This window comes from Bombus flavifrons, chromosome 1 (assembly GCF_040668555.2).
Source record: "Bombus flavifrons isolate JBK064 chromosome 1, iyBomFlav1_principal, whole genome shotgun sequence".
Taxonomy (NCBI): Eukaryota; Metazoa; Arthropoda; class Insecta; order Hymenoptera; family Apidae; genus Bombus; species Bombus flavifrons.
This window is the reverse complement of record NC_138442.1, coordinates 22,169,354-22,190,461: the sequence shown is the minus strand read 5'-3', so window position 1 is coordinate 22,190,461 and position 21,108 is coordinate 22,169,354. Positions and strand designations below refer to the sequence as shown.

At 38.9% G+C, this 21,108-nt stretch overlaps 1 protein-coding gene across 5 annotated transcripts in view; it reads right to left on the bottom strand.

Annotated features, from left to right (window-relative positions):
* Positions 1–21,108, bottom strand: part of LOC138181958 (protein couch potato) — a 186,472-nt gene that overhangs the window by 158,474 nt on the left and 6,890 nt on the right. The window contains exon 1 of one of the 5 annotated variants that reach the window (XM_069117401.1): positions 10,384–10,632. The exons of the other annotated variants lie outside the window; for them this stretch is intronic. The gene's annotated coding sequence lies outside the window, so the exon portion shown is untranslated. Of the gene's footprint in view, positions 1–10,383; positions 10,633–21,108 lie in introns of those variants that run through there. 5 annotated transcript variants of the gene reach the window in all.

The following is a 21,108-nucleotide window of genomic DNA, read 5'->3' as shown; positions in this document are numbered from 1 at the left end:
CGTAATTCTTTTCTTTATTCCTATCTTCTACCAGTCGGATTTTATCAACTACGAGATTCGAACCTCCTAAAGGTTTAGAATTATTACCAGAGTATTACGGAATACAAATAGATTTCCTAACTTTTTTCGCAACTTCTCGTAATTTTTTAGACGGTTTACAAGATGAATTAACAAATTCTCAAAGAAGAAACGCTCGACTCGAACTGGTCTTTGCCTTAAATAAGGAATCGAAACGTTCTAAAGTAGAGTCGATTATTGCGATGTGGCGTTCACGAAGAAACAGCAATCTGTAAATTCTCAGAAAGCAAGTATCGACACGAATCGTTTCTCCTTCCAAACCAAGAGTACAACTTTATAAGACTCGACTAAATACCGTAATATCGTTCCCAAAAGGACATCGCGTTTGTTAATTCTGAGAGAGGAAAGGTCGACCCTAATCGTTTCGTATTTTATAGAAACGAAGACTAAAACCGCGTAAACCTCGATTACCGCAACATCGGCAGACATAGTCGCGATATCTACAAATTCTCGGGAAAGAGAAATCGACGCGAATCGTTGTTTGCACTAAATCAAAATTAAAATGTCATAAACCAAAACTAAGCACCGCGACATACGCGAAAAGACGCCATAACATCCGTCATATCTCAAAGGGAAAAAAAATATCGACGCGAAATGTTCGTCCTAAATCAAGATTAGAGTACCAGAACCGAATCGACAGCGGTGTTATTAAGCGCTATAAATCGGCGGAACGCGTTGAAGAAACAAGCGGAACACGGAGCGCATGGCTCACCGATTTAAACGAAGAAAGACTGGTGGAAAAAATCGGCGTAAATCGAAGTCTCGACGTGGCACGTACGTTTAATCATATCCTTGGTTACATTCCCTATGCTGTAATTAGGAAATGCATTTCTGCGGAGACGTGACTTGTTTCAGTAAAAGTAGAAACGCGAACGAAGCTGAATAAGTCGTCCGAACGATGTCGTCGTCGATACGCATCGGCCGATCGCTGTGAAAATCTCTGCTGCTTTCTGTTCTTACCGTATCGTTTCCTAACCCTTAACTATACATGTTCGTACGTACCTACCATTTTGTACCAGTTTTGCTAACACCGTTACAAGCGTATAATCTCGAATGTTACTCGATGATTTTATTTATTAAAAGTCATAATCAGATCGAAAGCTATATGGAACAAGTCCATTGGAAAATAGAGGAAAACAATGATATTACAAATAGCATCTTTTTAAATTTACTTTCACGCTAGAATGTACGTCTAAATATACCGCGTATAGATAATTATGACGAAAATTATACGACGAATACGAATTAGTATTTTATATACATACATTTTAGTATACATACACAGGGTGTAATCATATTTCAATTTCGATAGAAATCAATATAATTCAGGTTGATGGCGCCTACGCGTTCTTAGTATAATTACTGAAAGGAAGAAGATTCGAATGCCGACCTTATCGACTTTGATGGTTCTAGCGTTAAAATTCGCGATTATTAATATCGTTCTCTTCGCAAACATATTTGCAACAGCGTTATTTCTTGAAAGTTTAATCAACCAATTGATCGCACGTGCGTTGTACTTGGATAATAAATTATGAAATTTAGAAAAAACAGAGTCGATCAACTCGACTTCCGAGTAACTTTAGAAAATATATTACGTTTGCTTTCTATCATTAACTACAAAGATACTGAAACGCTGTAGCTACTAGAATTCTCCGTTGAATTGCGGCAATGAAATAAAAATGCAAATTTTCCTTCGAGTCCAATGGCCTGTAGTTAAAAACTGACCTATCGCGGAAGCCTTTAACGGCCATCCAAGGCCTCGGTGCACATTCCAACACCGAGTAGCAACGAAAGAAAAGTTACAATTATCGTGTAACCGCGGATTCTCGGATGTCTAATTTCAGGTAATCGTGGTGTCCACGCCATCTGCAGGCATTTCTACAGGTGTACAAACACCGGTCATCTTCGATTAAAGCATAGCAGATTTTTTTTTACCGTCTTCGTAGAGAAGAATTCTGAAAATACATTTAATTTCTCGGACAAAGAGATACCACGGCGATATACCGTAGCAAACGTAGGTATATATGTACTTGATGTTTAAATTGGTGAAGTTTCGGAGTTTCCAACTGCAAGAAAGTCGACACTGATGTTTCAGAAGAAAGGTACTATTGTGCGCGGTTCTACAAACTGTGGCATTAAATTACCCTGGGAATTTTAAGAATATAATTCCGTTGTAACTTAAGGTTCGCTGTATACGAAAGCTCTCTTGAAATTTTAGAAACCTTCGGATTTTCTAACTCGAAATCTGACGCAAGACCTTTCTCTCCCGATAATTTAGACTTCAAAAGTACATAGAGTTTTCTATCCAAAGAGTTACGATAAATAAACGAATAATCGAATTATCGTCGATCGGTCTCCGACCAAGATACTCGCACGGCATTAACAGATATAAGACTTTCGGATTCGCTCAGCTTCTCTAATTCGTTTTTCTTTTCTCGAAGCATCCGACGACGAACCGTCGTAAAAGATACAAAACTTCCAGTTAGATCGAGTTTCTTCAATTCCACCATGTTCCTTCTCGCATAGCGTGCGTCCGCGAAACGAAACGAAGACCGACAATCCTCTCGGCTTTAACGAACGCGTTGTTGTGCTAAAATCCGGGTAACAGAGGCAGTCGATTAATCGGGGTGAATAAATATCGCGGCTGGGCCAACGCGTTTCAGCTTACGTGTAACATCTTCGTTAGGTGGTAAGGGTGAAAAAAATCTGCATGAAAATGCAAACAATATTTGCATAGCGTATCGAGCAACGGAAAACATTGACCCGGGCTATATAACTCGATACCCGTATGAAAGAGAAAAGGACCCGACAGGACTCTTCAAGTTAAGTGGACGGCCTGCATTTAAGATATCGCTGCGTGCGCATATGTTGCAGGTGCGGATGCACCGTCCCCCCCCCGTCGGTTCCCAATCGATACCCTTCGCTTCCTTGCTACATCGACACGACATCACACTTTTTTCCCCCCCTTCTTTTTATTCCTTCCTTTTTTCTTTTGCCTTCTCTTTTTCTTTTCCTTTTTCACAATGGAATCAAACGTGTCGCTTGTTATTCGAAGAGATACATAACCTTTATCTATTTGCAGTTTCTATTTGATATCGTTTACATACGTTTTTTCGTCTTGTTTCGCCTTTTTCGTACGTTCTGTCTATGAAAGAGATGCGATTGTATCGCGATATTCGAAGAGACGCGTAACTTCCATCTCTTTGGGATATCGATACGGGTCTCTTCCTGGTTTATTTACTCGTTTATTTTCGTCGAAACGAGTCGGGACTCCAAAAACAAAAATTTTACACGTCCGTTATATTTTTCCATCGGCTTTTTTCTTTTCGAGAGCAAATCAACTGCAATTTCTTGTCGATATTTGAATAATTCCGCGTTCTTTTTTCTCTTTAACGTCGATAAAATATAGTTTGGCCGCTGTTTGCTTTCTTAATAGAACCCAACGTAACGTCTTGTTGCGTTCGACTAGAAAACTTTCGAAACGATACAAACACAGGTCGCAAATAACCAGACGCGTGAAGTCACGCGTTACTATTTTCCCAAAACTATAAATACGTCCGAAGAATCTATAAACCTGAAATTAGAAGCCACGTGCTAAACAACCTATAAAGTTCACCGTGGAAATCCGCTCGAGATCGAAAGTTTCGCTTGTTAAAAAGAAACTACGACGCAATTGTACACGATCGCCGGTGAAATCGTTCTCGCAAGCCTTATTCAACGGAAAGCGGAAATACCCGCGTCGAAACAACGGATCCTCTTATTGACACGGCTCGAAGAACACGAAAATATAACGATTACGAGACCATCTACGCGTGTGTCTACGGTTATGGTTGCAAAGTACATCTACGATACGAATGATAAGCCACCGCTCTACCCGTATGCAGACACGTGTTGCGAGAAGATAGGCGGCAAGTGGTTCTCAACGTAATTTTTTTCAGCCTATAGATTTGTCGTATGCGTTGTTAACTTGCAAATGAATCGTCAACTTCGAGTAATTAATCGGTTATTCTTCGGTACATCGCTCGATCTAATTTGTAGCTAATTAACGATCTTCCGTAGCTTGATACGTTCGTTGAGTTCTCTTTAAAGATAGTAAATATATGCTCGTTTTTTAAAATAAATCTATACGTAAATACTCTACCGTGTTTTTGCATCGAACGGAGACACAAAATGTGTCAAGCTATTCAAAGGCACAAACAAATTCGTTGTACATATTTTTGCATCGATTGTCTGCTTTCGTAATCATATGTTGTAATGATCAACGCGTAATACGCCGTAGATCGTACGTTGAACTAAATAAAAAGATTATAATGTAAAATAATTTTTATCGAGAATATAAAAATATTTGTAGGGCAAACAACGAATGAGAGTTGCAAGAAGTAGTTTGCAATCCAAACGAATAAAATACTCTACCGGTGGAACGAAATTCGTATTTCGATATAGTTCATCGAGTAGTAGCTTACGAATGATTTGACAAATTTTCAAACGAATATCTGCGAAAATCGTTGCGCTGTGAATAAATTCGCGTTCGAAATTTTACAACGTGGATAACGATTTCCGAAGACAAAGGAAACACTCGCCATATAGATCGTAAACAGTGGTTGCTATGCAGTTGAATTATCGCGCGATGTTTATTCGGACGTGAAATAATCGCGGTCGATCAGTGACTAAACTGTCCAATTTAAAATAGAATATGCGAAGACCAAAAGTCGAGTGATCAAACGTGCATATATATTTCAGAGTTGTACGAGCTCGAAACGAAAGCCAGGAGTGCCAAGAATCCCGCGCTCTTCATAACTTTTGCCAGACGTGCCACAGACGTGTCGTCACTTCTCTCACCATGGTTCAAGCTCTCTGTCAGCGTCACTCGATAGATTATTCCCGTGTTAATTACTAATAAAATTTCTATTAATTAATATCTATCGTACTTTGTACGACGACCTATGTACGTCTCTTTATTACGTTCTTCTCTATCAGCGAAAGAACGAACGAACGAATTTATCTATACGAATTTCATATGAATTTACTCTTCACGGACAAATTACTTCGCGACATAGAAAATATTTCGAAGATGGAACTCCGCGACTGAAACGATCTTGCGAGAGATGTAGAAATAAATATGAAGAAGCTTAAAATGATGTTGCATTTACAGGTAACATTACGTATTTACAAAATTTCGATGATATGGAAATTCTAGAGAGATACGTGTATCACGAGGTTTAACACGAGTGGAACGTGACAAATTTTTATCTCGAACAAACAACCTCCGGAATCTAGAAAGACGTGATGTCATCGAATGAAATAACGTCAACTATTACACGAAAGTTTTCTCTACTCGAGCATGGAGAACCAATTCTGTGCCAACTCGGTTAACTTGCCTGTAAAATTTAATTTCTCCAAATTTATTCTTCCGGGGGTGTTTGGAAACATTTGTAACGATATACGAACGACATCGAGGCATGTGCGGCGACGAATCGTTACACCATGTGCTAAAACGAAACCGGAAGTCCTGTAAGACGTCAGTGTCTTTCTAAAATTTGGTAACGATAACCATCGGAATAACGTAAAATAACGCGACGCATGCTTTTCCTCCGACAGAGTGTTATTTACTTTGAAATTTCTTAACGCTACAACTATTTTTATTCATTTTGTTGTTATTTTCGAAATAATTAAAAAATAAAGGATACTTCTTCAAAAAATAATACGATCGAAAGTGGAAGCGATTGCTAAACCAATTTAACATTGACGAATCAATAAAAAATATATCGAATTACATAATTCGATTAACGCGTATAGGCACGTTAAACGAATTCATTTTGTCGTCCTAAAACTACTAGCACGATACAAAACCTCGTTAATAAGAAGCAAATTTTTTGTTCGTTGATTATTTAACGTTCCTGGGCTGCCTGCAAAGTTCAACAGCAAACTGGAGGAAGATAAAGTACGCCAAGCACTGGATAAACGATTACCAGAACCAATTAGTTCTTAGATGTAACACTTTAAAACAACAGTCTTGGTGATTTTGTTCTCCTTCTCTCGATTAATTAAGATTCACACTGTACAAAATGAATACTAGCTGTTATTAACTAAGCGGCAGACCGAACACCATTCGTAAGAAGATAATTTGGAGAAAAGGTTAAAGCAATTTACATTTTTACCAATAAATGAATAAACACGCGTGTACACGAATTATACTAACGCGTTTTACCGGAAAAATGTAAAAATTAAAAAGTAAAGAGATTTACTAAATTATAACCGATGATTTTAAACCAAAGATGCTCTCAAACTTCTTAATTTTTTTAAGCTTTTTAGTTTTTAAAATTTGTATTAAACACGTTAACAAACTTGCCACCTTGGCGGTATTTCCAACGTAATTCCTTTGAAACAACGAAAGCGAAGAACAGTTACCAAAGCTACCTTCTTATTTAACACGAAGACGAGATGAAGTCTACGAGTTAAAGAAACCGAGGAGTTTATTAAACAGCGCGATTACGTTTTCTTCGCTTTTTCTTTCCTCACGCACAGTTAACCGTAGCATTCGGTCTGGATGAGCGCAGCCGATGTTTAATTAAAGCGATGAATAATACATTTACCATACGTTCGCTAATTAGCGTCCTATTTCGCGATACTAAATATTGAACAACGAGGGCGCGAGCGTACAATTATTTTCGAAGTTAATTAAAGTGGATGCGCGTAACACGCGCGTTTAATTGCATGAAAACATCGGGACAAAGGGCGGCGCGCGAACGGCTGTTCGTCACGCGAAAAATATCTATTTCTGCCCCCATGAATTCGTAGAACGATAGCCTAAGAACTGTAGATTAGAGAACAGGTGAGAAGTCATTTCACGCTGTTTTCGCGTGGGAGTTTGTAGAATTATATAGAACGCGTCGTGCTACGCGTATTTTGAAATTCTAATGGCCAACGAACCGAGTTCTAGATTTCGTGAGAAAAATATTTTTCTATAAATATGTATGTGTGTTTGACCCTATTCCAGTAATTTCTAGTAAAAAATTCGATTCGCGTAGAAAACATTTCTCTCGTGAAACTAATTCCTCTCTAATAACACCTCGATCCAATTCAATTTTATCGATCCGAGCGTACCTCATTATCTGGTTTGTTTGAAGAATTGGTGGAGAGCAAACGAAAGTAAAGTTTAGAGATACTATGATTGCCAACATTCCTGTATAACGAGTCTTTTCGATAAAAAAATCTGTATATTCGACAAAAACCCATAGACGTTATGTACCGATCGCGATCGCGCGGTCGTTTTATAACGATGGCGGCTAGGTGGAATAAACACGCTGCTTCCTCTTTCCTTCCTGGTGTAAATAAGAACGAAAATAAAAAAGCGAGACGAGCAGTTTGTCAAGATAAAGAGAGAAAGGCTAAGGGTGATTTTCATCGTCAATCGCGAGCATTACGGTCGTACACACCGTTTACCATGCCATGGGGAATTAACGACGAATTGCTTCTTCTTTTTATATCGGCGTTTATTAATAGAAAAAGTCTGAGGCGGCGATCAATCGTTGCAAGCGCCACCTCTTCCAGCCTGGTGGGTGTCGTTATTATGGAACACAATGATGTCAGTGTGCACCGGTGGTATAATATTTTTTTCTTCCCTTCTAGTAACTAATAAAACTCGTTCCCATTTCGTGCACCGATATATGCTCGTTGCCTTGCACATGCTATTATAAAAAACATTGAAAACAAGCTAGGGAAACAGAAACGAGGACTAATTAACTAACGCGATGCTAAACACCGGTCAAATAACGCGACCAACAAAATCCCCGTAAATGGGGTGCCTTCGATACGCTACCGAATACGAGTTAATAGCTGCAGGGTGTACGGTATACAGTGTACATACGTAGGAGATTCTGTCGAACACGCGGAAACACGCCTGGCAGGTGCGAGAACAAGTTCTGTCCTCGACTCGTAACATTGATATTATTTCGAGTCTCGTGGCGCGCAACGTTCTCTCTCGCTTGTCCCCTATCTTTCTCCCTTTCGCGTTATACCGCGATGTTGCCTCTCAGTCGCACGCGTGCGCGCGCACACGTACACCTGTGCACGGGCAAGACCAGGAGCTAGAGAATGTCTCGCCGAAGTAGGGAAAGGAAGAAGGGGGGGGGCGTGTGAGACGACAGAAAGAGATAAATCAAAGGAGGACAAAGAGAAACAAAGGAGATACAGGAACGGAAAGGAGCAGAGGAAACCGGAAAGAAAGATCGAAGAAGCGATAAGAGAGAATAAAGAGAAAGGTTATGGTGTAAAAGGAGAGCATCGGACAAAAGCAAAAAGATGGTATCGGATAGAAATACAGAATGAGAAAGAGAGTGTCGCGAGAAACAAAGAGGAAATTAAGGAAGGGGTAGAAGAAAAGAGACAGAAGGAGAAGAAGAGAGATAGGTAAAAAGAAACGCGATAGAAGAAAAAAGACAGAGAGGATGAACGCTCGTGGCGTTTACGGTTTGCTGCTCCCGTCTCGTTCCTCTTCGCTGGCTAACCGTTATACAACATCCGCTCTGCCATAATGCCCTCCCGCTAGAGTCCCAAGTCCTATTGTTCATCGTTATACAATCATTCCCCGAGCTGTACGAAATTCAATGCGTTAGGTATACACACACACGATATTACCGTGCCGAGGAACAGAACTGAAGCACCGCACAACGCGTATGACTGAATTTATCGATCGCCCAGAGGAAACTGTACGCGTATTTCTACCTGTGCGCCCGACGCGACGCGTGCTCGCCGACATTCTGTAACACGTTTTGTTTCCACTTTTCCTCCACGGCGTAACCGTTAAATTACTTCCTGCGATTGTGGCTACTGTTTTCGTATCAATTATCTGCGATCAATATATATCAGCCTCGCAATGGAACGTAAATAGAGCGATACTTTACATAGACGTCGATAACGTTCTACGGCCAAACCATGCTAACGTATCTCTACTTACGTTACAGTTTCGCGTTTTCTCATCAAATCAGGAATTAATGATTTTGGAAATTTGATTGTAGATTTTCAATTAAGATAAGGGAGTTACGTTAGATATTTGTAATATCTCACATTTAGGTCAGGCGATCGAGATGTATTTAAGCTAATATTTAGATAACTGCGTGTATTAAGTACGTATATACTGTAAATTATACTGCTATTGTAGTAGAGTACGATCTTAAGAATAAAAAGATCGCAGATTCTTGTAATATAGCACAACTTTGTATTACACGTATTACGTTAGAAACTTTGTATCTAACCGAAACGACACGTACATAGTACTTGTGCGAGGTTCGTTTAAAAAGAAAAAATATTCTACGTATCTCGACTGTTATGTAACTGGTGAAATATTTATTTCACGAGCGTCGTATATCTTTAAAATTCTTTCTTTATAAGGGAATTCAGGATTGTAAAATATTGACGGCATTCGAGGTTAGATACGGTTTACGTGCCGTAAAAACCCAGCGACAATACTCGTTTGAAAATTTTAATGCAGTTGTTAGGAAATTTAGGGCATCAAACACACATCTAATCGTGTATGCTCTCGTACATTATTACAGCAAGGAAACAACTAACCTACCGTAACTGCCTGAATATATCGATCGTCGCTGCGAACCTTGTATACATGCTCGTCGCCTATTCGGCTGCTGCAAGTCACGATCGTTCGTGACGATATCAAGGAATTATGTGAATAAGAATCATCTAGTTTCGCGATTATAATGCCTAGCTTGCTGAATTCCCAGGTAACACAATCGCGGAAATTGATCGACTAACAATACCCATGAGTATGTCCCTGAGCAATAGTATTCCGAACCAGCGAAAATCCGCGATCTATTTTTACACGCATCCTTTCTATCCATCATACTGAAATATGATCTGCGCTATGGATCAAACACGCTGGAAGTTATAAAATTCTCATGCATTTTAAAATGTTTTAAAATTTTCTCTTCTGCGACAAATAGTAACTTTAAAATAGGGATAACCAAATATCGTAACTGCTATGTTATACGATATGCATGTACATTTATTTATTTCTCCGCTCATGAACTAAATTTCAAATAGATATTGATCGTTTTCGTATCATCCTACCTGTTTGAATTTTATGCGAAAGAAAGATTTATGACAAAATCCGTTCAATGGGACGGGATGGTTCAAACTCGCGTCACTTTAGAAATACAGTTTTGAATTCCCATTCGATATTCAATTAACGACTCTGGATTTATAATATCGATCCCATCTTGTTCCTTTCTTTATTATTCATTTTATTATTCATTTGATTAAACCAATGAATTTAAAATACTTCGCATTTACCTTGCTCCGTTGGTGAATAAGAACGTCCTACAAACCACACACTACACACACGACAAAAAAGGTCACTGATTAAATCCGCAGCATTAAAGCGACGAGCAAGTAATCAAGTTCCGGAATTTTCGGCGTTGACCTCTCCGGCACGTAATGAAGTAGTTACCGACTGACTAATAAATCACTGGCCAATGTTGTCCAATTTTGTATGCCGGCGAAATTTACGAGCAGCTTTGCCAGGTTAGCAATCGAATATTATAGGGTTATAAATCCTAATTTGTAGTTTCAGTGCGAGGAGGCGCGCATGTCGGTCCAATCGTCCACGGAAAACAATACGCGAATGATCAGAAACTTACGAATCGGAAGTAACACGAAAAATCGTTTTACGGCACAATTTGCGAACGATAGGTACAGTCGGGAAAAAAAAAATAAATGGACAGGTAGTAGAAATGGTATCAACGATGTTTGATGGAATTAGTACAAGTGTTATAAGTATGTAACACTCTCACGACGAGGCGCTTTGGGCTGTACGTTTCATCATTTGGGGACATCTACAGAATTGTGTCGCGTTTTCCTTCAAATTTATACTTTCTTAATATTTTGGCACTCCTCTGTCTTTCCTCGGTGTTCTGCAAACACCTGTTTTAATGTGCAATAATTTTACGCGACTCGTATACTATTTTAATCGCTGACAGCCAAAGCCGTGCGTACATGACACCCGTCGTAAAAACGTTAACTTTTATTTATATACGTCATTATACTAGATAGGTTATGGTCCAAGTACATAATTGTAAGTAATATTTACATTTTTGTGTAAAGAAACCGTAATTAACGAAACTTTATCGATATCCATCTCCGTTACATTTTTTGTCTCCGATTGTATATTTTATTTGAATGATAATTAGGAAATATGTTGGATTCGTTTTAGAGAGAGTCAGTGCCGGAATTTATCCACGGATATAAACGCCAGTATCGATAATTGCCGTGCAAAGCGTTTAACCTTCTTTCTTCTGTCGGTTAAACGAAGCCTGCAGTGCCGCCCTGACGACACCGGGAGATCCTCATTGTTCCGCAACAAATCGTCGTGACCTCTTTGTTCAACGAGAGAAAATACTTTCTCGCTGGGAGAATTTTTCACGCTTCCCGGGGGGAAACGATATACTCGATATCCGATGACTAAGTAACGAGGTATTTTGTTGCACGGTAAAAAAACCTTTTGTGCTGTAGACATTTTTCCTAACTATCAGAGGATTTAATATTAGGTGAAGTAAAAAGTTCTGAGCGCTTTTTCGCTTTATTTTCTAGCGAAAAACGCTCAGAACTTTTTACTTCACCTAATAGAAGGTATTGCTTCGCCGCGTAGAGGAAAAGAGTCGTAAACCTTTACGGCACTTACTCGTAAGGTACGTTAATGCCTTAATTTCGCGGAATCAAATTTCAGCGCAGTTAATTGAAGGGTTCGTAGTAATATCGACCTCTGTCATCCGAGACAAATTGAAGAATGTATTCCTGACTTTTGTTACGAGTCTTTCAGTTCCATCTCGTCTTTAATTCGTATTCCGTAGTTACGATCGTCAACTCGAAGAATAAAATAACCACCAGTAAAATAGATTCACGATCGATAAAAAGCTATTCGAGAATTTAACCTCGCTAATAATAATCAATTAAGAAACCCAATTATTACCATTATTTAGAACTATTTAAATATTTAACAACTTATAAAGGCTTTTGACTGTTGGAAATATTATTCGATTATTTCTCAATCACAACCGATTTACAATCTAAATCTTTTTCGATTTTATAAAACGTGTTATAAATACGATAAATATCTGTATTTTTATCGACTGACACATATATAAAAATTTCACGTGCCAGTATCGACCAATTTTCCACGAAAATATTAGTATAGTAAGCGACTTTGTGCTTTTATCGTTTCCCAAGCGATCGTATACGGTGACTTTGCGAATTGATCGCACTCGAGCTATGCCGAGAATCGATCGCACTCGAGGTACGCCGAGCATCGACCACACTGCTCGCGGGGATACCTTTGATACTAGCTTCCCAACAAAGTCGACTTAACGCGATTCCTTATGCGCTGAAACGTACGAGCGAGCAAATCCAATTACCGGAAAGAAGAACGGTCAAGGAAAGAGGATTATTCTTCTACGTGCAACGACTCCTCTCCGTAAGTTCAAACGCAATTGTAAATCTCGATTGCTCGCTGGTGTTACTTGAATCTTGTCCACCTACTTCGATCTTAATTCTTTCTCATAGTCAGAATCGATTGGTAAAGCGTGCCGTCGAGATACGAGGGCGCTCCTTCTTTTGTTATGCTTTTGTAGTTGATTACGAACACCTATCTATACTTGTGATTTCGATCGAAGAACGAGATAAGTAAGTAAATAAATAAGCGTATAGATAGATACATATGTTTTTAAACGAATAAATAAACAAATCGTATAATAAATAAAGCAAATAATATATGTATTTTAGTTTTCTAGTTTCGAGGATCTTTATACAATTCAATGCTTTTGTGAACGGAACTAAAGAAACAGAACCTAAACAGGAATTTATGTCATCCAGTAAATATTATAGTAAGTATTTAGCTATGAATATTCCATATATTTTCACGCAATACTATAGACATTCTATACATTTTTGCATTTCTAAATTTTCTACAATTGCATGAACATCCGCAATGTACTAGTAAAACGTTCGTGAAACGTTTAAGATTCTATAGGCCTTATAAATTATGATAAAACTCGGAGATTAGATTTTTATAACTTTTGAATCTATGAATGTCATAGTTAAAGAATCGTTTAAAGCGTATCGATTCGATGAATCACACGAACGCATTGAAATCGCTGCCTACGAGTAAAGTGAAATGGTCCTGATTATAGTCAGACACGTATTATGGTTTGACGAATACAAAGCGTAATGAGGCCTGCATTAGATGAACTTGAAGATAAATGTATTTGGTGTTGAAGTTGACTGGAATTATTAACAAAAGCGAAGTAAGCACGTTATGATTTCATGGAAAATCACATTGCTCGCAGCGTTGCTAATGCGCACTATATAGAACAACCTAATGGAAACAGGTCATCCTAATATGTTCCATTACATTAATGCTGAACATGGAAACATATTAGTAACAAATGTTCGAAAAGACTAATGCAATAGATGTAAAAGAAAATTCCAAACATTTATAAACTAATCTTTCCTAAACTAGTCAAACCAAACTTGTTTATCATATTTTAATGTTATATAACATAACATTATATATAACATTAAATATGATAAAATATTAATATTTTAATGTTAAATAACATTTTTCAAACGAAATTACACGTTGTTTCTTTTATAATAGAATTCTCAATAACCATATCCTTTAATCTACTAATAAGCTAAGCCTATTTTACTCTTCTTCGTCAATTTCCTAGAACGTACTATCTCTCCTGTATTATTACATTTTTGACACAAGTTAGAGTCTACGATAAAACGTATGAAACATATTAAAACAACCTGTCTGTTTCCAGCAAGTTAATCATTTAGGAAATAATTGTTATCCGTCTTGTTTATGCTTGAAAGGATAATAAACAGGACGATTAACGTCTCAGTACCGTTTCAACGTTTTGTCAGAAAGTTGCAGGACGAGTTGTCTAGCCGCGTTAGATTTAGAAAGTAGAACCCGATCTGCCGACCGGCCCTTGCCAGCGGAGAAACCGATACAAGAAGTAGAATGGCTGCAAAAAAATGTGCAGTCCAAATTGAAACCGTGATTGGCAGACTTCGATTGCTTCGGCCGACGATCCGCATCGTTTTCGATCGTAATACTTCAGACTCGGGGACACCCTCGGTCTCTCTGGTTCCACCTATCTGTTTTTCGTCTTTGCCATAAATTCCATTTCGGGGAATGTTATTTCGTGGCCGGCAAGTTTAATCGAGTTTCGTCATTCAAGAAGCTCGACGCTGGACCACAGGATCCTCTTCGTCTGTCCATTGGGAGCAGGAACACGAGTTCCAGGCGTGGCTTATTATTTCCGATATTGCGCAACGAACCGCGGAGATCTGACCTTTTAAATATTGACAATTACCGAAATAGACCACGTGTGTTTGCGTTTGCGAGCCAACTGAGCCCCGCCATCGTAGCGATACATTTTAATGAATTGGAATCGCGTCGAAAGCGGATTATCGATAACGAAGAATTATCTCTTGCACCTCTTGGCGTTTAGAAGCGATCCCGCTGCACACGCTTCACCATGTGATATTCCATGTTGGAGTAAGTGGCAAATGTGTTTAAACTTTTCAACCGAAATGACTACGGTAACTCGCGAGTGAAACGAAAAATATTATTATACGATTAATTTGAAACGAGTGATTACAACGTACATGAGATTTATTCTTAAAAGGTGGTTCTATGAAAGATGAAAATTCCAATATCTTTACATAATACAATAATCGTATTTTAAACGGTCTCAAGTTCCACAAAGAGTGTCTACTATCCTATTACAACCTTTCCAAACATTCTACCCATCGGCCGTCATTCCTTTAAACAAGCGATTCTCGAGGAAACGACGTACCGTGATCCGTTTAATTTCTTCTACATTCGGAACGCATCTCAGATTGTCATACCATTGTGTTCAAGATAGCGAACGAATTGGCTATCCACCATTGCATCTCAGACACAAATAAAACGTCTCAGATCATCTCGTGAAATCTGCCGAGCAATATCCCGACGAATAAAATAGAAATACGCAGTTACTGTGCAATTCAGTCTTAAAAAAAAAAAGAAAAAAGAAAAGTCCATGCTGTAATCTCGATGAACGCAAAGGCAGCGGGTTTGCCTATTCCGAAGACGCGTTGCACGCGTGCGAAAGCCGCGCATCTGCTTTGCAACGCGAAGTTACAATAAAAGAGCCTTACGTAATAACGACGATTACACGAGAGCCAGTGGGACCTTCTTGCGTAAACTGCTTGCGTGTTGTCGGTCGGAAAAATTCTCCGGTACGATCCAACTAAGACACCCGGGCGAATTTTATCGTCCACATAACTTTGCTCGCAATCCCCTTGCCTTATCGCTTGGATCACGCCGAAAAACAACTCTACCCTTCTATCTCTCGCTCCTTTATCCGTTCCTCTTCTTTTCCATGTCTCGCGACTCGCGGTATTCCGCGAACAAACCGTCTTCCTGTAAACGAAATTCTCCCAAAGTTTCGTTTCCAGGAACACGTTACGTAGCTATTTTATAGCGGACATTCGTACGTACGCTCGCCTCCTACCATTACAAATGTAATTCATCGTATAGTATAGCACCTCTGGTTTTTCCGTGAAGAGGAACAAGCTTGCGAGTGAACGATGATCTCGCAGCTTCGAGTTGGATCACGTTTTGGTTCTTTGGTGGGTGATTTAATGGAGATTTTAGATTACTGGGATATTTTGGACGTAGGATTACAGAGGAGAGCGGAATGGTTCTGGTATCAATGACCTATTCTACTTAAGGAGAATTGGAAAGCTAGAATATTACAAAGGTAAGATTGGAAAGACAGAAATTTGTCAATTTCACGAGCGTCGATCTGTTGGAAATGGAATTATAGAGGAATAGAACAATGACCTATCCTACTCAAGGAAAATTGGAAAGGCGTATCACGTCAATGTTACCATCAACTTCATAAATTTCTTTCTGAAATAATTTTAAGCGATTCACAAAATCGAACGTTACCCCGTACGTTCTCGATACCTGATTTATTATTAGCGGTATCTTCTTCGCTCAAAAATTAATGAAATAAAAGCAAGTATTTTTTGGAACGTTGCGTCTTTCACACAGAATAATAGCCTTAAAGCGTGACATATAGATGTACGTCAAAGAGTCAAGAAACAATATGTATCCGAAGCGATTATCGAAAGAAAGAACAAAAATCCATATTGGTAAGATTTATAGACGTCTAAAGATGTTTGCGACTTGCTTTAAAGCGGAACGAAGCTTGGAATTACTAAATCCAGTCGTGAACTTAATCTCGTACCTACTTAATCGTCGGTTAATTTAATAACAGAAACTTTAATCTCACGGTAAATCTTCGTTTCGATTCTCGCGTAATCGACATTTTCTCCTCGAAGCTATATTGCGAATAGAAAGTCCAATTTTTAAAGAATTTTCGAAGAGCGCTTAACTTCCCTCTGTAAAATACTCAAGCGTCATAAGAGTTCTAGTAACGTTAGACGATAATACCTCCAATATCGTACGATAATAGAGTTATTTAAATTGGCCGCGTATTAACAACGTTCTCTTTTTCTAGTCAACGTGTTGGCGGTCGAAAAATCGAGCTAATTCTAGGAAAATAAAATTCCTCCCATAAATCCCCCCAAATCGAATCAAACCAGACAACCTTCCACCCTTCTGCGATTTCCCATCCGTCTGACCTACCCGAACAATCCACGAGACGATCAAACGCATACGCTCAAACGTGAAACAAGTACTCGATCTTCTTCTACACTCGCCGCTTCCTCGAAACCGAATTTTCCTCGAGAGTGCAACTTTATCCTGTACTTGGAGACTGCATCCTGGTCTGCTCGTTGGACAAGGTAAAAGAACGCACATATGTGTACGAATAGTGAAAGAAAGAAATAGAAAAAGTTTATCTTTGGAAAGACAATTGTTCGAGTTAACTTCTTAAACTAAGTAAAATGTCGTGACGCGTTCGAACGAATTGTTGATCTAGGAACTAGTATAGCAAATCTGAATTAAATAATCCAAATTATACGCCTGTAGAGGAACAAAGGGAGAAGAAGTTACAGGAAATATTTCTTCCGAAAATCAACCTTTTCATCCACGATCAAACGGAATATTCTGATTTTGACGCAGTCGAACGAATTATAGATTCATGGGGGACTAGATATCGAATTCAGATGGCACGACCCAACTTATAATATATACAAGCGCAAAGAGAAAGAGGTAGAGAAAACTCGTCTGGCAAAAATCAACCTGTTTATCCAATACGAAGGAAACGTCGTGATTTTCGTCGATCAAATCGATTATCTCTGAACCGATCCAAGTTACACGCGGACAAACCGATTACTCCGATAGAATCCACCGATCCTCGTTCAAACTTGGTTCGTCGTCCTTTTCAGAATCCGATTTGTGCGTCTAACAAAAATCCGCTGGAAAACGCACGAAGAAAGCAACGTAATCATTGGGATTTATGCGCAAGTGCCGTTTCTACGGTGAGTGCGAGACTCTGTGAAAGTTGCATCGGCCCGTGAAAAAATCGACAAAGATATTTCAAATTCACTGGGCAAATAGCTATCGGACACGAGGTATAACGGCATTATCCTCTTAGCTGTAGGTTGAACGCGGTATCACGTTATGCGTTAACTTTCATTGATGTGTGCAGGTGCGTGCATAAAGAGAACCGCTCACTGATTCCACGTATCCTCCCTCTTTCTCCCTCTTTTTTAACCCGTTCCACATCCTGTTCTGCCGCATTTCGTACACGTATGCCTCCTTCTCTCTCTTTCTCTCTCTTCCCTTTCGTCGCTGTCCAGAACTAGTCGCGTTGCGCTAATTTACACGTGTATCTACCTCGAGCGCAACAACTTGCTACCGACGTTTCAATGTTTCGAAGGTAAACGTTAATGCGTGTAAATTAACCGAAATTTGAGCGCATTCGCACGCACGAATAAATCCGACGTTGGTCGTGTTGCGTGTACCTTCGATCGCACTCTGCATGGTAAAATTGTGGCAAAGCGGTGGATTTTGGTAAACGAGCCGTTTACAGGCCAAGATGGTTAGCTTGACTTTTTGAAATTTCCCAAATTCATAGGCTGTCGAAGCGCTCGATCGATGCTTATCCCGGGTAATTTCCATAAAACGTGAAACGTGGAATTTTTCGAACTACTCGAATTTGTCAAAGAGACGCGCGATCGCAAGTATCGCGCGGTTGCCACGAACGTTAATTTCTTGTCAAAAGTCTCTACGATAAATTCTTCCATGTTAATAGGTAGAGCAACATTTGCATCGATGCGTCTATCGCAACGGAATATACGACCGAGAATTGATAAGAAATATCGAGCGAAGCCACTTTATCTGGCAAAAACTAATTTTTCATTTTCTGCAAAAATTGTTGAACTAATTTCAAAGAGACCAACGATAATCTACATTTTCGGAGTTCCACTGGCCGGAATCTAATTCCAAAGAATCAATCCAATCGCCGGTGGATGTAGCTTTCGCGAATGGAACACGAAGGTGGAAAAAATTGCGCCGCGATCCCGTGCGATTTAATGAAATTCCTTGGTTTCGTGGATAAAGTTGAAACGAAGTTTATGTTGGGAAACGATCAAGTTCGCCTCTACAGCGAAACAGTCGGTGCTTTCGAAAGTTTCGTATAATTGAAGGTACGAACATGCAAGAGAGAAATACGTACTAACCCTACAACGGATAGGATGAACGGAAAATGATTGGTGCCCGTTGTTTTCGAACGTGATGCCCATTTGATCGATTATAACATAGACGTATGAAAGTTTATACTACACGCGTGTACGTATATACAGTGGAACGCTAAATTTTGCACGAAGCATAGAACTGAAAATTAAATTGAACGTATCGCTAATTTTGTTATTTACGGTCGGTTGGTTTTGTGTACCAGATTTACTTGATATTAATGCGAGTGCTGTTCGAAATTTAATTACGTAAAATATATGCCGACGGTAGCTGAGCGAGGACGCAGCTTAACGAACGTGAAAATAAATTAGCGTATATAGACATTATGAACTAATCAAACATCGATCGATATAACACGACAATTTCAACATACATCGTCGAAAAATTGTACGCCTGAACTTTGTAATCGAAAAGGTTTTTATTTATATAAAACTGATAAAAGAATATTTTGAAAGATGATGTGAAACGAGATTACGTTTCCTACATTTTCTAGCCTTTTCGAGACACAAATATCAATAATCATAATCTAGATTCTTGTACGAATACCTTTATCCGTTAATTTCTCCATACTCGGTTTGTTTTCTTCGTTCGAATAAGAAAGATATTTCCACGCACTCGGCTAAAGCTAAAACGCGCAACAACCACCTCGGGCGAATTGATTATCGAGCGTGTCTATGTTAACCGAGAAGGCAAGAAGTGTTGCAAAATTAATCCCCATTTTATTTCGTCCTCGACAGAGTAGAAAATTAATTCTTTGGTTGCACTCGCCACATTTTCCAAAGGGTAGATCCCTAACGCGTCCAGACATCATAAAAATGCGAATCAGAGCGTGAAAAACCTGGAAAGCGTTTTTGATCGTTATACAATCGGCCACGGTCCGCGATTCTAGCGATTTTACGTTATGCAATCGTAACATGGAAATTTTCTGTATTTCGAAACAACGAAATTCTGATTAGAAAACAACGTAGCTTGCTTTTCCTACCAACCTACCTGCTATTTTCATCCGAATAGTATAGCTAAGAGAAACGTTGTACTTCTATTTTAGCAATTAAAGAATAAAAATAAAATATAATCTAAAAAGATCATCGTATGCTTAGGAAAGAAGTTTCTCGGAAAAGTAAATCTGTTCTTTGCGTAGGATAGGCAAGAAAGATTATAAAATATACAGGGTGGTTGGTAACTGGTGGTACAAGCGGAAAGGGGGTGATTCTACGCGAAAAAAGGAGTCGAAAATATAGAATAAAAATTTTTCCTTCGAGGCTTTGTTTCCGAGAAAATCGACTTTGAATTTTCGCTCGGTACGCGTGCACTTTATCGCGTCTCGTTATAACGGATCTCACTGTAGATCGTTGTCTCGATGGAAAAAATTAAAAAAAAATTTTTATTCTATGTTTTCGACTTCTTTTTCCGCGTAGAATCACCCCCTTTCCGCTTGTACCACTAGTTACCAACCATCCTGTATATATAAAGAAATCTAGGTACGCATTGTCTCTTCTTGTAAGATAAATTTTTATTTCTAATCTTATTTCGACTCCTAAAACTTGTGAAACGCTGTTAAACGAACTTCTTCTCTGTTTAACTTCCACTTTCGATCTTCTTCGTACTCCACTGACGTCACCTTGATAATATGCAAATTCTTGTACGTGTGTACTGATAAAAAATAGGAAAATAAAGAAGGTAACTACGCAAATAAAAACCTTGATAAATATGTATAATACTTATTCTTTTCGAAACGCAACTTTTGGTACTAAAAACTGGTATTTAAAAAAGCGTTGAAATATTCGTATAACGATCTTTAAACTATTCTTTCCTTAACTCCGCTTCCATGTATGCAACGTTGATACTTGAAAATTACTGTAGCAATTTTAAATGCACGATATTCGATGGAGAATCGTTTCTTGCGTGCAGACATTTTCCAAAGAGAGAAAGGGAGGAGAGAGAAAGAAAGAGGGAGAAACGTCTGGCATTAAAGTAATTCTCGTACGACTCTCCAACTTCTTGCGGCAGGTTTCTCTTTTCCCCCGTGACGGAAATCGGCTCCACGTGTTTCCCAGACGCGGCACCGATTTCCGGGCAACGTTAAAAATTCCAACGAGCCCATTCGAAGCTAATTGACCGCGAAGCAAAGTTCCATCGCGTGGATCTTATTTTCCAATATGATTGCACGTCCAACCGCGAGTTCGTTAAACGATACTGCGAATTTCTATATCTCAGTCTCGCTCTGATTTTATCGATCAACAAGGACTCTTAACGATTTCAGGAGACATCTAACGTGAAATTGAAACGTGAAATCACGCGTA